This window comes from Gadus chalcogrammus, chromosome 6, assembly GCF_026213295.1.
Source record: "Gadus chalcogrammus isolate NIFS_2021 chromosome 6, NIFS_Gcha_1.0, whole genome shotgun sequence".
Taxonomy (NCBI): domain Eukaryota; kingdom Metazoa; phylum Chordata; class Actinopteri; order Gadiformes; family Gadidae; genus Gadus; species Gadus chalcogrammus.
Window position 1 is genome coordinate 9733166 of NC_079417.1, and position 14282 is coordinate 9747447.

Consider the following 14282-nt stretch of genomic DNA (forward strand, 5'->3'; position numbering starts at 1 on the left):
AAGGCCAGATCACTTTTTTATAAATGTACCCACTTTTTGTGGGATGGCTGTAAAAGCAGTTATTATCTTACATGTTTTGAATGAATGGTCTGCTTTTTACTTTCTAAACCATCTAAAAAAAAACAGCTGCTCAGGGATAACAAAGGAATGTAGAGCTTTTTAAGACAAAATAGAGATGATTTAAATGAGGATCTTATGATGTGCTAAGTACAGTTTAAGATAAAGTGGTTTTGAAAAAAGAAAATAGAGAATAGTGAACGGTTTACATGTCATTTATTTTGTCTAGCCAAGGCAATCAAATTGTGGTTATTTGTAGGACCTATTTTGTAATACAATCAATTTACTTATGCAACCTAAATAGCAGGTCTTTTTTTTCATATTGTGGTAACCGGTTTGGTTCCAAGGATTAAACACGAGGCAGCAATGGGTTAAGCCGTCTTCGGCGTTTATTCAGGAGTTTCTCTCAATACAATGGCGCTCTAGGGTCTCCGTGAGCCTCTAGGTCTCGCATTCGGTGCATACTCCTGCCTTGTCCCTGCTCCCGCTCCATAGCCTCTTTTATGCTGGTTCCGGGCCTTCTTCCTCCCAGCCGCCAGGTGTCCCCCATCCCGCTGATTGGGGGGAAGGTCCAGGTGCTCCCTGTCGCCGGCTGGTGGGTGGCGGCGGTGTACCCCGTCCTCCACGGTCCCTCGGACCCGTCCGGACCGAGGTTTCAGGGGCGGGATGCCACAATATTCATTAATAATGTTATATAGATGGAGTATGAACCGTCAAGACCAAGCATTATGAATAAGGCTGCAGGACTCAAAGGATTGTAGTACCTGATATAAATCCCTGCATAGTACTTTAAATACTGAAAAGTAGTGTATTTTACTCTGTATTTCCTTATCCATTATGAATGTGTGTTTCTTGCTACGGAAATAAAATATTCAGGTTACTTTGATTCTTTTTTCCTCGAAAAACAACAAAAGAAGAATGTGTTTTTTATACTCTCATTGACTAACCTCAACTTCTTCAATCTTGGATTCGAGAAAATAGGATATCTGATGATTGATAATTGTCTGGGCTCGTTCCATAATGGCCCTAATTAGGAGTTTCTTGTTTATTCTGTGGCGCTGTGTAGACTTTCCCCTCCTCCCCCAGCATCTTCATTATATCCTCTAAGAGAAGCCTCCTCCCTGAGGCTCCCTGCTCTTCACTCAGCCGTTTTAACTTCTAGATAGCTGGCAAGGAATCAACCAAATGAGAGCTGCATACCGGAGGGAGATGGAAAGAGAGAGTGAGAGAGATAGAGGGGCGGGAGTTTACTCAATTATTGATCCTCTAAACCAATGACAAACAATTAATGTCTTGTCTCTCACATCTGTGTTGATTCATTTTCATATTTTAAGGATGGGCAGGAATACAGAATATAGCCGATATCTGAACCCTCTTCAGCTAAACACAGGTAAAGGCTGACCACAATAGGTCACAATAGGTGCCCATTGCAGGCATTTAAACGTAAGTAGAGCACAGTTATTGAACTTCCATTCTAGAGGGCCTCTGCAGTGCTGCCTCTTTCTACTTTTCATACTTTTCTCATCAAAAGTATTAGCAATACTATATGCCAAGCCATCATCACAACATGGTATATGAACTTTTCTCATTAACACGCTGATGCTATCAACTCCTGTTTGACTATATTGTCTGACTGGAGATAACTTATTGTCTTGGCTTCCCGCATGCTTTGGGTTCAAGTAATCTGTAGTTTCAATGTAGTCACACAGCTTTTGCTGTCACCGTTCTTATCACCGACATGCTTCGACTTTACACACAGCAAGTCCCTGTTTGACCCTGTTTAGCATCTATCTTTATCACTGAACGCTTATCTGGATATATTCTGCTCCATTTACCTTTTGGGTTTGCCAGGTGCATTTGTAAGGTGATGGAGTAGGAAGCAACATCTTTACTGCACACTCCCAAGGCTAATAGCTAAATCTTCTTGATGACAGATATATTCGATTTTCTCCCACAGCTTCTAGTCTTTCTCCTCATCTCCCTGGATGTCTGCCAGTACCAGTTCCATAACATTACAGTTTCATTTTGTTTCAGATTTGTAAACATCTTATATTTTAATATGAATAAGAAATAGAAGCAGAATTCCCGAAATGTGCTCCTTACTGCAGTTCATCATAACCTCACTCTATACTGTGCACATTTCATCAGGTAGGATCGGTATATATTTGTTACATGATTGAAAATTAGTCATTCACCGACACGCACGCACGCACCAGCTCACTCATTTTAATATTTTATGTATTTCTCTTTATCGCTCAACTCCTGACTTATTGTCAATCAGAATGCATGGAAGTGAGAGTGCCTCGGAGGAGAGGTTTACCCCATGCGCACCCTACCCTGCTGCGGCTGCTGCAGCTTTCCTTTCATGAGCAACGAGCTGACTGAACATCTGACATGCTGATAGGCACTTGCAACTGCTCTCTGATCAGCCAGCAAAGATGCACGATTAGCTTGATTGCAGCAAAGGTGAAGTGAAGCTGGCCCACCACCACCACCCATGTTTTTTTGTTCATTCCTTAAAAGTCTAAACTAGGGAGGACGTTGACCATCAAATTACCATTGAGACAGCGGGCCACTCAAGTGATTAAACAGACTTTTATCAAAGCATTTCCTTTTCTTTTTTAAGTTACTTCCCCTAGAAACCTTAGGTTCAAATTCAGTGAACCGTTCAATTGAGTTTGTGTGTACTGAAAGATGTTGCGCAAAGGTTAATTACTTACTAACAGTACAAAAGCAAAGCTTGACTTCACTCTGTCTTGGAACCTGCATAAATATTCCAAACAGCTGCAGCGGCGGACGCTGCACGAGAGTCATCCACTAGGGGAGGTCATACGACACAAGTAGTCAGAGCACAGACTGACAGCTGTCTAATAGTTTTATCAGAGCGGACTGAAATCCCCTGGCACTGTTGAAGGACACTGCTCAGTTGCGATAAAGTATTTAATGCTCCAATATATGTGTGTATTAGGCTGTGTTATACAATCCTGTTTCAGGACTTCAACCAAGCAACATGAATGCGTATCTTAGGCTAATTCGCTTGAGCTTTTCTGAAGCAAAACATTACACTTGGCAGTAGAAATCTGACAGTTGGTTCTACTGACTTGTCATGCTCAATCCTTGTGTGTCCGCCTCTCTGTGTGTGTGTGTGTGTGTGTGTGTGTGTGTGTGTGTGTGTGTGTGTGTGTGTGTGTGTGTGTGTGTGTGTGTGTGTGTGTGTGTGTGTGTGTGTGTGTGTGTGTGTGTGTGTGTGCCTGGGTGTTATCTTAGAGCTAATGCTATTCACTGAGCCCACATCAACATATTTTCTTAAACCACATTTTTCAGGCTGGTTTATGTTTGGGATTTTAGGATTATAATTGTTTAAATAACACAATATGTGTATCGTAGTATCTACTCTGCATGGAAATATTGCAAAATACAAAAATCACAAGTATACTCGCAACATATGATGACCCATATCTTACTACCCTCCTGCAAGCTGAAGTTAGTTTGAAATAGCCCAGTGAATGCCGGTGAAATCTAGAATGTTTTCGACCTTGGATAATAAGTCAGCGCGATTAGGCTGGGTCCTGAGTTGTTTAGACAAGGAGACGATCCTCTAGAGATAATTTGTTTCGTAAACACCTTGCTTCGGCCTATTATGCAGGCGCCGCAGGCATCAGACCTTGCATTCTCTGGTGAGCCTGAGGAGCTGTTGTGTTGGGATGCGTGCAGGCACAGACATAAAGAGCTGGAGAGAGATGAACCAACCCGGATCCGGTGCCTGGTGTCATGAAGTTTCAGAATGACGTGGCTCTCTGTGTACTCATGTCATGACAACGTGAGGAAGAAAATTATAAAAAACACACCCAACCAAAAACTTTTATTTGGCAATGGCTAGGAGCTGCAAGTTGAAACGGTCACAGCTGCATGCCATATCCCCACTGAGAAAATTATTTTTAGACTTCAGTGGACAGTGCTGCAGGAGTTTTTCATACATTCGTTTTCATACATGATTAAATGTTTTCAGTTATCCGGTGAGAGTTCAGATGGTGAGTTCTCCGGAGGAGCCTAGGTAGAGCTCGGCCAGCAGGAAACTTTTATTTTAAATTCAAATCCTATAAAGTGGAAATGTATCAATGTAGTTATTTTGAAATTCTGAAACTATCATAAAAAATACTTTACCAGATACATGTTCAATCTTGAATTCCCGACCAAGTATATTTTTGAATCAAAAAACTAAATTGAATCTAAATGTTGGAAAATAACCACATGAAGGTAAACTTTGTGATGCAGATAAGGTATCCATTTAGTATGGTGGGAAATGAGGTTGAGTCACTTAAATGGGATGTCATATAATAATATAAATAATAATTACAAACAGCTCTCTATGTAATTCCTTTTTTAAATGTTATCCATATTTGCTTGGCCTTCTCATACAGTTTTTATTAATGGACTATAATGATACATTAAGTGGTTAGGAGGACTACATACTACTTAAGTTCCTTACTTAAAGTAAGCTACTAGACATCTACTTTGCTACACGGTCACACAACTTGAACGCTAGTAACTGTGCATAATATAACCTTATAACCTGTAAAAAGATGTGAACACACACCCTCCACAGAAATGTAGACCTTGTTGAAACACTCTAGGACGAAACCCCTATCACTGTCAGAAACCCATACATCACAAGGCTTAATGAATGAATCACTTACAGCACTTCAACTAACTCCATTTAATTAAAAAACAATTATTAAATCCGTCCTCAATCCCAGTTTGTTCTATATAATGCAGATTCCCGCTGATTAATGGCCTCTTTGCTCCAGATTACAGGTTGAGCCTTTTGAGACAGCTTAGGTAAGCAAAACTCCCCAAGCATGCCACCAGATAATGGTTTTTAATTGAATCATATTCGACCAAAGAGGTACAGAATTGATGGGTAAGAGAATGGAAATGGCGTATGAAATGAGGCATATGTGAGGCTGGTCTATCTGCCCAGATGTGTTCTGACTGACAGCCTGCTTACTCAGGTGCAGGATATTAGTATCTACAGAGAATGAAGAAAAAAGAAAATCTAGCATTGTGATAAATAATGTATGATGTAGACTTCCGGAAAAAGTGTTCAGGCTTTAAAAAATAATGCAGGCCATTTAAACAAAAGTAGCCTACAAAGTCAAGAAATTAAGATGTTTTGTGAGAGAGTATAAATACTCCTGACATTTTTAACCAAATAACCAAATTAAACACATAATACTAAACAACATCATCTCTTTCTGTATACATACCAATGGAATCATATACCACATATTTAACAGTTCATAGTCGTATTAACTATGAACACCTATACCATAGAGTGCAAAGATACCTAATGGGGCTAAATGGATGTGGTGCAATGTTTATATTGCAAGCCTAGCGATGTTTGTGACCCTGAGAGGTTAAGGAAGTGAACAGTTGAAATGGAAGACCTGACACAGGATAAGGTCATAGGTTCACCGCCCCTCCATCAGCCAGGCAGATAGTACTTGGCCCTGCTGGGGTCTGATGCTATAGGTTCAATACCCGCCTTTATATTTCACCTCAATTCGAGTGAAAATGATCTGTCTTTATTTTCCGTTAATGACTTTCAAAGCATGTCACCACGCTTGAGAAAATGTTCAAAAGAAAAACTAATATAAATCGTATTAATTTCATAGAAAATACAAAGAGTGAATACAAAACCCTGGTCAGTAAGGCTGCTTTAAGAAATCCATTAATTATCAGCGTAATTATTTCCTTGAACCTAAAGAAATTCAATTTTCATCATATGCTAATTCTGGTAAACCTATATCATTAAAATGTCACCGCTATGAGGCTGTACTGGTCCCCAAGGTTACAACCGACTGTGATAATTAATTAAGATAAAGTTAATAGAATGCAGTTTTACTTCAGTAAGCCTGGCTTTAATTGAAATACATAGCCGGCCCAACACAAATACAGTAATTGATTCTGATCTGGAGAACTCTAGCACTGAAATCTGAACACACACACACACACACACACACACACACACACACACACACACACACACACACACACACACACACACACACACACACACACACACACACACACACACACACACACACACACACACACACACACACACACACACACACAGGCAGAAAAACACATACATGTGAACTGCATACACACACAAAAGGTATTTTTTCTACATTCCAAGGACAAAAACCAACTTACCTTTTTAACATTTACATTATTTTCGAGCGGATATCAATCAAAGATGTAAATGTCAAGACACTAATGCAGCTAACAGAAAAACATACAAACATGTGAACCGACGTGTGTTTGTTCACCAGGAAGTAGTGAAAACATAGGTGCAGCTAATGAGGCAGTTGTTTAATATAGCGCAATATTTCAATCCTTAAGCAGTTTATGGATGTTTTGTCTGCAGTATACAGTACCTCATAAAGTGTTGCAGCTGCACCGCATAGCCATTTAAGCATTGTCCTACATAAACGCACAAGTTGCACGCACACTGCCAAGGGACTCTTTGGGCAGAGTATAAAAAGAAGGGATGAGATAGACAGAAAGCACTAAGCCGTCTCCCAGTGCTCTTGCCCTTGATTCTGTTGCAGTGAGGAGGGAGAGAGAGAGAGAGAGAGAGAGAGAGAGAGAGAGAGAGAGAGAGAGAGAGAGAGAGAGAGAGAGAGAGAGAGAGAGAGAGAGAGAGAGAGAGAGAGAGAGAGAGAGAGAGAGAGAGAGAGAGAGAGAGAGAGAGAGAGAGAGAGAGAGAGAGAGAGCACAGGTGAGAGAAACAGCATGGGAGGAGAGGAGAGATGCCGGGAGAGACACATGTGATTGCACTATTCATTAACCCATACACCTCTTAGGGTAGTTTTCACGGGCTGGCAGGCGGATGAGAGGAGGATAAGAGTGTGGAGCAGAGGAGTGGCTGAGAAACCACACAGTATGAAGTGAAGGCCATTGTTAATTAACTTCTTCTGACAGCAAAAAAGTAATATGGCACCCAGGTGTACACACTCTACACTGTCATATAACAAAAAATGATTCCCATTGGAAGTGGGGAGAAGTTAATGTTTTTTTTGATATGATGCGATAATTCAATAATTAGATATAATAATAATTAGGTGAAGATATTATCTCACATTCATAATTATTCATATTCCCTCGTTGAATGATGGGGGTATGGTATTAGGAGATAACGAACAGGGAAAAGCAATCCTTAGTATGCTAAACAATTTATTATCTATCTACAACAAAACAATCTGTTTACATTCACAAATGTTTACTATCAATCTACAGTTTACAATGTTATGAAAGTTATTCAATAAATAAATCTATATATTATACCAACCTCTGGGACTATTGACTTGAATATAAAAAACAACAATAAAGTTCCAAGATCACATCGTCTTTGTAAAATCTGATCGAATGCTTTGTGGGGTTCATCCTGTCATCTTCACCATCTCCAGTACCGAAACACACTTGGTAATTGACAACCTACTCTAACCACACTTTCTTATTCACCAGAGTGCCCAATCACGCCTGGTTATTCTATCCTACAGAGTTTTCTAATGTCATCGAGTGGCCGTAAACAGGCACCTCCTCGAGAAGCCACTCTCCAGAACTTCCATCATGATAGCTAGTTAATCCTGCACTCATGCACTGTGAATAGACTGGCAATTCGCTGGTTAACAGAACATTACCATGACCATGATGGCACACCCTCTTATCGCAGTGTGTGGCTGGGGGTGGAGGGGAGCTTAGAAAGTTGCAGCTTGAATTTGATGTGGATGATGATTTGAGTCTCTGTCCGGTGGGAACTCACCATCTTGTGTTGCAGACTTTCCAGAGCTGCTGGAATTTTTTTAACTCATTAGAGAAAAAAGAACATGCAGAGAAGACAGAAAATGGATGGGGATTTGAAAAACTGTACAGAATATTACTTATTCTCTTTTCGAAGTTCGTATATGATATACGCATTTGTAATTCCTACTGAAGTCGTCCTTCACATTAAAGAAGAGTTCTGGTCTCTACCCTAGTGTCTATTCTTTTATGCCGATTGAAGGATGCCATATCATCAATAACCGAAGGTTATAATTTGAGCATAATAATATAATATATGATGCCGGCAAACACCTAAATAGAACCCAGTTCTGATCCAAAGGACTTTAAGGAAGGATACAGGCTTTGCATCATTAAGGAAGCAGATTTACCTTTGGCGATCAAGGTGGAAATGCACCCTACATTGTGGTCCATAAGTTAGCATCTTGTTCAATGTGTAAGAAGAACTCCCTCGAGCACACAGAGCTTTCTGTGTTCAATAGTTACACCATCGGGGGTGAAAGGAGCTCCTCTCCAACATGCCATAAAATTGGTTATGGCTTGGAGTTGTTCCAATTACAGTCATTTTTTGCTGGAGAGCTTTCCAACCCATTTCGAAAGGGCATCCTGCCATTGGAACAATTGCCCCCCCAGCCTGACCAATGTTCCACACTGTGGCCAAAGTCATGTTCATGAAAACATGTCTGTTATGTCTTTCGCTATATGGTGAGGAAGCAGCAGTAGATCATTAAATTCACCGCGGGAAGACCCTGCACTCTGGGTCAGTTCAGTTTTAGCCGCCTGATCTTTCCAGAGATGACCCAAGACCCTTTGCTTTGATGCTTATTGAGATTGTATTGTTAATCGCACAATCTAACCTGAAGGTCAACTGTAATCAATAATACAAAGAATAAATCTATATCGTTGTTTTTCACCAATCATATCATTAAAAAAGATTTACTGACCTACAGAGGGTGACCTTTGTTCACAATACTTTAAGAGACGCCAGGGAGACTTTCAATTTAGACATTTTCTTTTCTTTAAAATTTTAAAGTAGAGTTGCCCTTAACAATTTTTCCATAGCCTGAAATTCGCCCCTGGGATGACAGATGACGGCAGATAACAACGGGGAACATCTCTAATTTCCTGCCTGTTCCTAAGTATGATTGAAGGCCATGTCACAGCACAGTTCGTGGCGGTCCTACATTTTTTTATTCCAGAAGATACGTTTAAAGAACAATTTTCCCTTTTTAAAGTCACTGTGGTGTTCAATGAAAGATGAATAGCAGAGGATACTGTGTCGCATTCACAACCACAACACCTCTTTGGGCTGGTTTCCGAATGGCTTTTTTGCTTTTCTTCAGTTATTTTTTCATTACTGCGTTGTACAGTCAATGCTTCGTGAGGAGGGAACTAAAGTCTCAAATCACTAATTTCCTAATCAATTCTAGAACCCGAAAGAAATACCGCTGTGTTAACTCATACACACGGCATGCCAACCTCAGGGTTCATTGGCCTTTCCTCTGAAAGCTCATGGGGCTTATAGCCTTTTGCCTTCATTTTTCAACCCTAACAGTGGGAAGTGCACACACATGCAGACGCAACACGAACCGAGAAATTAGTGCTCTGTCTAGTCATGTGGCTCTCCGGGTACAGCTTTGAGTTTTGTTGGAGCCATCAGTCATTATAATACAAGCTATAATCCGTTGATTCATACATTTCCCAAAAAGTTCTATTTAGAGTTCCATAGGAAACAAGTCTGTACAAAAGTAGAGCACTTAAAGAGAAGTGTGTATGATGTTAATTGTAATGCAATATTTAGCAACACTCATTTAATCAGCCTATAATATAGCAAAAATATTGTTCACCAATACTTATATAATGGGAATAGTATGGATTAAGAATAGTAAATATCATCATTATGCAAGCGTTATAATGCAGCATACGGACACATCTTCCTAATATAATTTAATAGCATTGATAAAAAATATAATGTAGCACTTTAGAATAACTGGAACTTTTAAGCAGTAATAAAGCAGTACCAAATAATGAATACCTCATTAATAAAGCATTGTTCATGCATGCATACTCATTAGTAAGCTATTAATAATAAGTCAAGTGCTTTTCTTACCTAGCAATTACAGGTCCTCTCACTATTTGAAAGTATTCTCCAGACATATGGTCAGTTAGCCTGGCTTATGCTGCGTTTTAATATCCATCCGTCTCGGAGGTCCGAGGACGTTGCCTAGCGACACGCACAAACACGCCCCTTTTCCTCGGACGGCGAACTCGCCATCTCGGTTGAACTCAGTGGTGACCGAGCAAAATTCCGAGACAGAATTCAAGATGGCTGCGCCCATTGTGGCTTGACGTATGAACTGTTTTTATTGTGCTTGGACCACTTTGGTGGTTTAAATGGCAATTTCAATCACTCGTATTACTGCAATACCTTACTGCGTCCGTATCTCTGCCTATGGCCTATAGGCTACTTATTTCGGACCGCCTGGTCCTCTGCCAATGCTACCGCGACAACAGCTTTCCGGGTGGCGTCCATGTTTTCCTCCAACGACGAAATTGGAGGAAAACATTAAATAATGTTTTAATGTTTTATATAATAAAACGCTTGAAGTGTGGGCGTGGCGTCAGATCTGAGATCCGAGTCGGTTCGCAGAGAATACTTGAACGCGGCACGCCAGACCTCATCTCAATCTACATTGGGAAGAGGTCTGGGAACCACACCTTAATTTTCTCGTATTTGAGGCGTGGTTTACGATTGCCCGGAGCCGTTTATTAGGCGCTACGAATGCCTATTATATGACTCTGTACCTAGCTCATAGCCAATCGTATCAATTATACCAGATGACGTATGTAGCGCGACAGAAATTCGTTGAGGAGGAATGGTGTGTTTCATCGGACGCCAGCCTTCCGAGTTGCGCGTTTCTCGTCACTTCCGGTCTCGGAGCATTCATATAGTGTTCCTGTTCGTCTTTGTGATTGCGTCATGAAATTGGCTAGTCGTTGTTTATTGTTAGCTACATTAACCTCTTTAGCAAACCAGCCCGAAAACAAACAACACAACTTTACATTGTATTGTACGCACAGCAAGACAATGCAATGTATACATTGGTGACTGGAATTCGAATAAAGTACCAATGTAATCAAGTGTGTAAGAGCATTTTAAAACGACATTAAAATGACCTACGTGGTACAAAAAAAAAAAAAAAAATCTCTTCACGGGCGCAGCCATTTTGCTGAGAGCTTCATCAATGCTATCGGTCTACTCTCAGATTTTCGAAAGATGAAGACAAAAAGGGGACGTGCCTTCGAGAAATGCCGCAAGAAAGCATGGAGATCTTCGACTTTCGACTCGGAAGTCTGGCGTTCAAGGATTCAGGAACACACCAGAAGATGATGGGTGTGTCGCATAGACGTCGTCATTGTCTTGCCGTTCCTCCCCGTTCTGTGATTGGTTCCCTATCTAAGGCGAAAATCGGATCGATGGAATCCAGGCTGCCTAGCAGCGCAAAATGAAATTGCGCGCAAGGCAGCATGGGCATTCCCAGGCTAATGGCCAGTGCCGTTCTAGCAACTGTAGGAAACGGCATCTTCCATATCTATTTCCTCCTTGGTGAGGAGGTTATCTTGTGTGACTTGGAAAAAATAAATAAAAATGAAAAAGTGAATACAGCAAGGCAATTTCTCGGGCGTTTACACTCTTTCTGGAGCCTCAAAGTAGGCTTAAAGTAGGCCTATGCGATGAGCCCGACAACGTTTTCTGAAGGCAAGAGAGAGCATACTTAAGTGTCTATAGTAATGCTGCCTGCAACCTAATGGCTTTTGCAGCCAAGTATTCTGGCTCATTCCTATCTGCACAAGCCAAAGCTTGTTTCTGATGCCTGGGGTCACTGAAGAAAAAAAATCGAATGCCCCTTCATATAACTAGCTGAGAACATCCCACAGCACACGTTTAAGAAAATATAGAACCCTATTATTCAACAATCTGGAACTGAATGACGGTGGAATGATACGAGTTTAAAGTTGTTTAGCCATTTAACATTGGCCCATTTTCTCCATGTCCCCAAACGCAATATTGATTATCGAGCCAGAGGACTCAAACGTTGCTAATTCTGTTCCATGAGCCAAATTGGTGTCAGTGCACACCTGTCGGCACTCCAACCCCACGCCTGGTCACGGTAGGTGAGCTCAACCTGGTTGCTTTTGATTAAGGTCTGGAGGTTAGAAAAATGTCATTTATACCCCACAATGTGGCTTGTGTTGCCCCATTTCAGCAATTAATCCTCCCCATGCCTATGACAGTGACAAAAGACCTCCGCCCGGACTAATAACTCCAAGCCCATTTGGAATGGAAATATGCGCCCACCCCTCGTATGTTAGGGAGAGAGATTGCCTCTTATGGGTGGCATGGCCGATCATTCCTTTCTGCCTTTATTTTGTGGAGTCCAAGGGTTGTGTGACAAAATCAATATGTCTGTTTAAAACCATGGTTACTTAGAAAGCCAACCCGGTCAGACCAGCTTAGACCTTTGCTAACTACTCGTTTGTATTTCTTTCCAATAATGTTGGTCGTTTCTTGATGATGTGAAAGGAGAGACCATTATATATTTTACATTGAAACAATGCAAGGTTGTTGCATCGTGTAAATATAGATGCACAGCAAAGGACCATCACAAGTTGCACTGATATGCAGTTTTTTTTGGATTATTTTTGTTGGAAAATGATTTCTGCATTCAGTTTTCTTTTTGTGTTCCCTTTATCCCCTTTTATAGACTCATTTTTTCCCCTTGCTTTTATTTCCTTAGATTTGCTGTCCCATTTATATTCCTGGCTAAGTTATTCTTGATACAATTTGAGAGGCCTGTTCATTGCTTAGAGTAAGCTTGTTAATTGTAAAAATTATATTAAACCAGTAAAAAATGAAGTTCATAGACAGTGTTTCAAAATCTTCTATTTCCTGACCGCGTTAATAACATTTTGCCTTTAATTTTTAGTGAAAACAATAAGTACGGTTTAGACCAAATATTTTGTCCAAGGGTGAAGCCTGTTATTGATGTTATTACATTTATTCAAATGCTTCTCATCTAAAAAGGCATTTTGACATTAATCATGACTTTCCACATTTCATCTTAAAACACATTGATTCACTTTAAAAATCATTTTTGGAGAAAATGATTTTACCATTTTATTCGGTAAACAGAAATAACTTTCTAGTTTGTTTCTAGTTTAAATTCTCATTCAGCGGGTAAATCACCTCTCTCTATCTCTCCCTGTAAATTTATCTGCCAGCCCCAGTGTTAGATATTCCCAAATGCCTTTTCCAGTAATGAAATACCACAATTTATTCTGTTCTCCTCTCTTTGCCCCTGTCCTCCCCTGGTTCTGTTGACTGTTAACCCACTCACCACCACTACCTAACCACGACCTCCCTTTCCCCTCTCTCTCTCCCTCGATCGGTCTCTGTCTCTCTCTCGATCGGTCTCTGTCTCTCTCTCTCTCTTTACCTCTCTCTCTCTCCCTCTTCTTAGCTCCCTCCGTCTTTCTCTCCCTGTCTCCCTCTCTTTCTCCCTCTCTCTATCTCTCCCTGTCTCAGTCCGGAGAGAGTACATTTCTCTTCCCACTCTGACTGTCAGTGTGCCTATTATTCACACTCCTCCCTTCGGAGGCCTTGCTAACAGATTGCCAATAAGTTGGGTGGCAGCCCAGCCCAGATGAGTGCCCCCCACCCCCAGTAATGGCCCCTCTCTGGGGAAGGGGTCCCATTGCTGTCACTGATCCGACCAGCCTTCCAACCTCACGCCATCCTCCTTTCTCTCCTCTTCCCTTTCAGTCTGATCTCTCCCGGGTGATCAATCATAGGTTAAACACACACCTGTGTCCACTGTAACAGCCACTGGCCTGGAAAAACACTTGGGTACACACCTGGAAACGGACATGGATGTATGCAAAACTTCTGTATCACAACCTGAGCGGGATATGATCATTCACTGGTTCGTTCATGATTTTATATCATCCCGGATTGACAAGGACAATTTCCTTTTTACCGGTCTCGACATGGCGCCTCTTCACCGACTGGAAATGGTCCAGAATGAGGCTGCAAGGCTGTTGACCGGGTCCAGCAGATCAACTCTGATCACTTCAGCCTCTTTAGATTGGCCTTCAAGCTCAGGACCCTGTTTTAAGGTACTTGTGAATACATGTCGTTAGCCTCATAGCAGTGTCTAAGTCATATTTTGGCCGAACGCTGGTGATTCACTCTAATCAATCTAGCTAATCAGAGTGCTTTTTACATTTCATAATAACTATCTGCCTAAGTCATCTATTTGACTTAAATAGACGCTAAATGCAAGATGCACCTCAAATTATGACGCGACAAGTTTAAC

The 14282-nt window shown here is 41.0% G+C and overlaps 1 long non-coding RNA gene across 1 annotated transcript in view; it reads left to right on the forward strand.

Moving 5' to 3' along the window:
* The window catches only part of LOC130383874 (uncharacterized), an 88499-nt gene extending 80806 nt beyond the window's left edge, over positions 1–7693 (forward strand). The window contains exon 3 of the long non-coding RNA XR_008895857.1: positions 7626–7693. This is a non-coding gene — a long non-coding RNA (uncharacterized LOC130383874). The remainder of the gene's footprint in view (positions 1–7625) is intronic.
* Positions 7694–14282: the final 6589 nt, after the last annotated feature.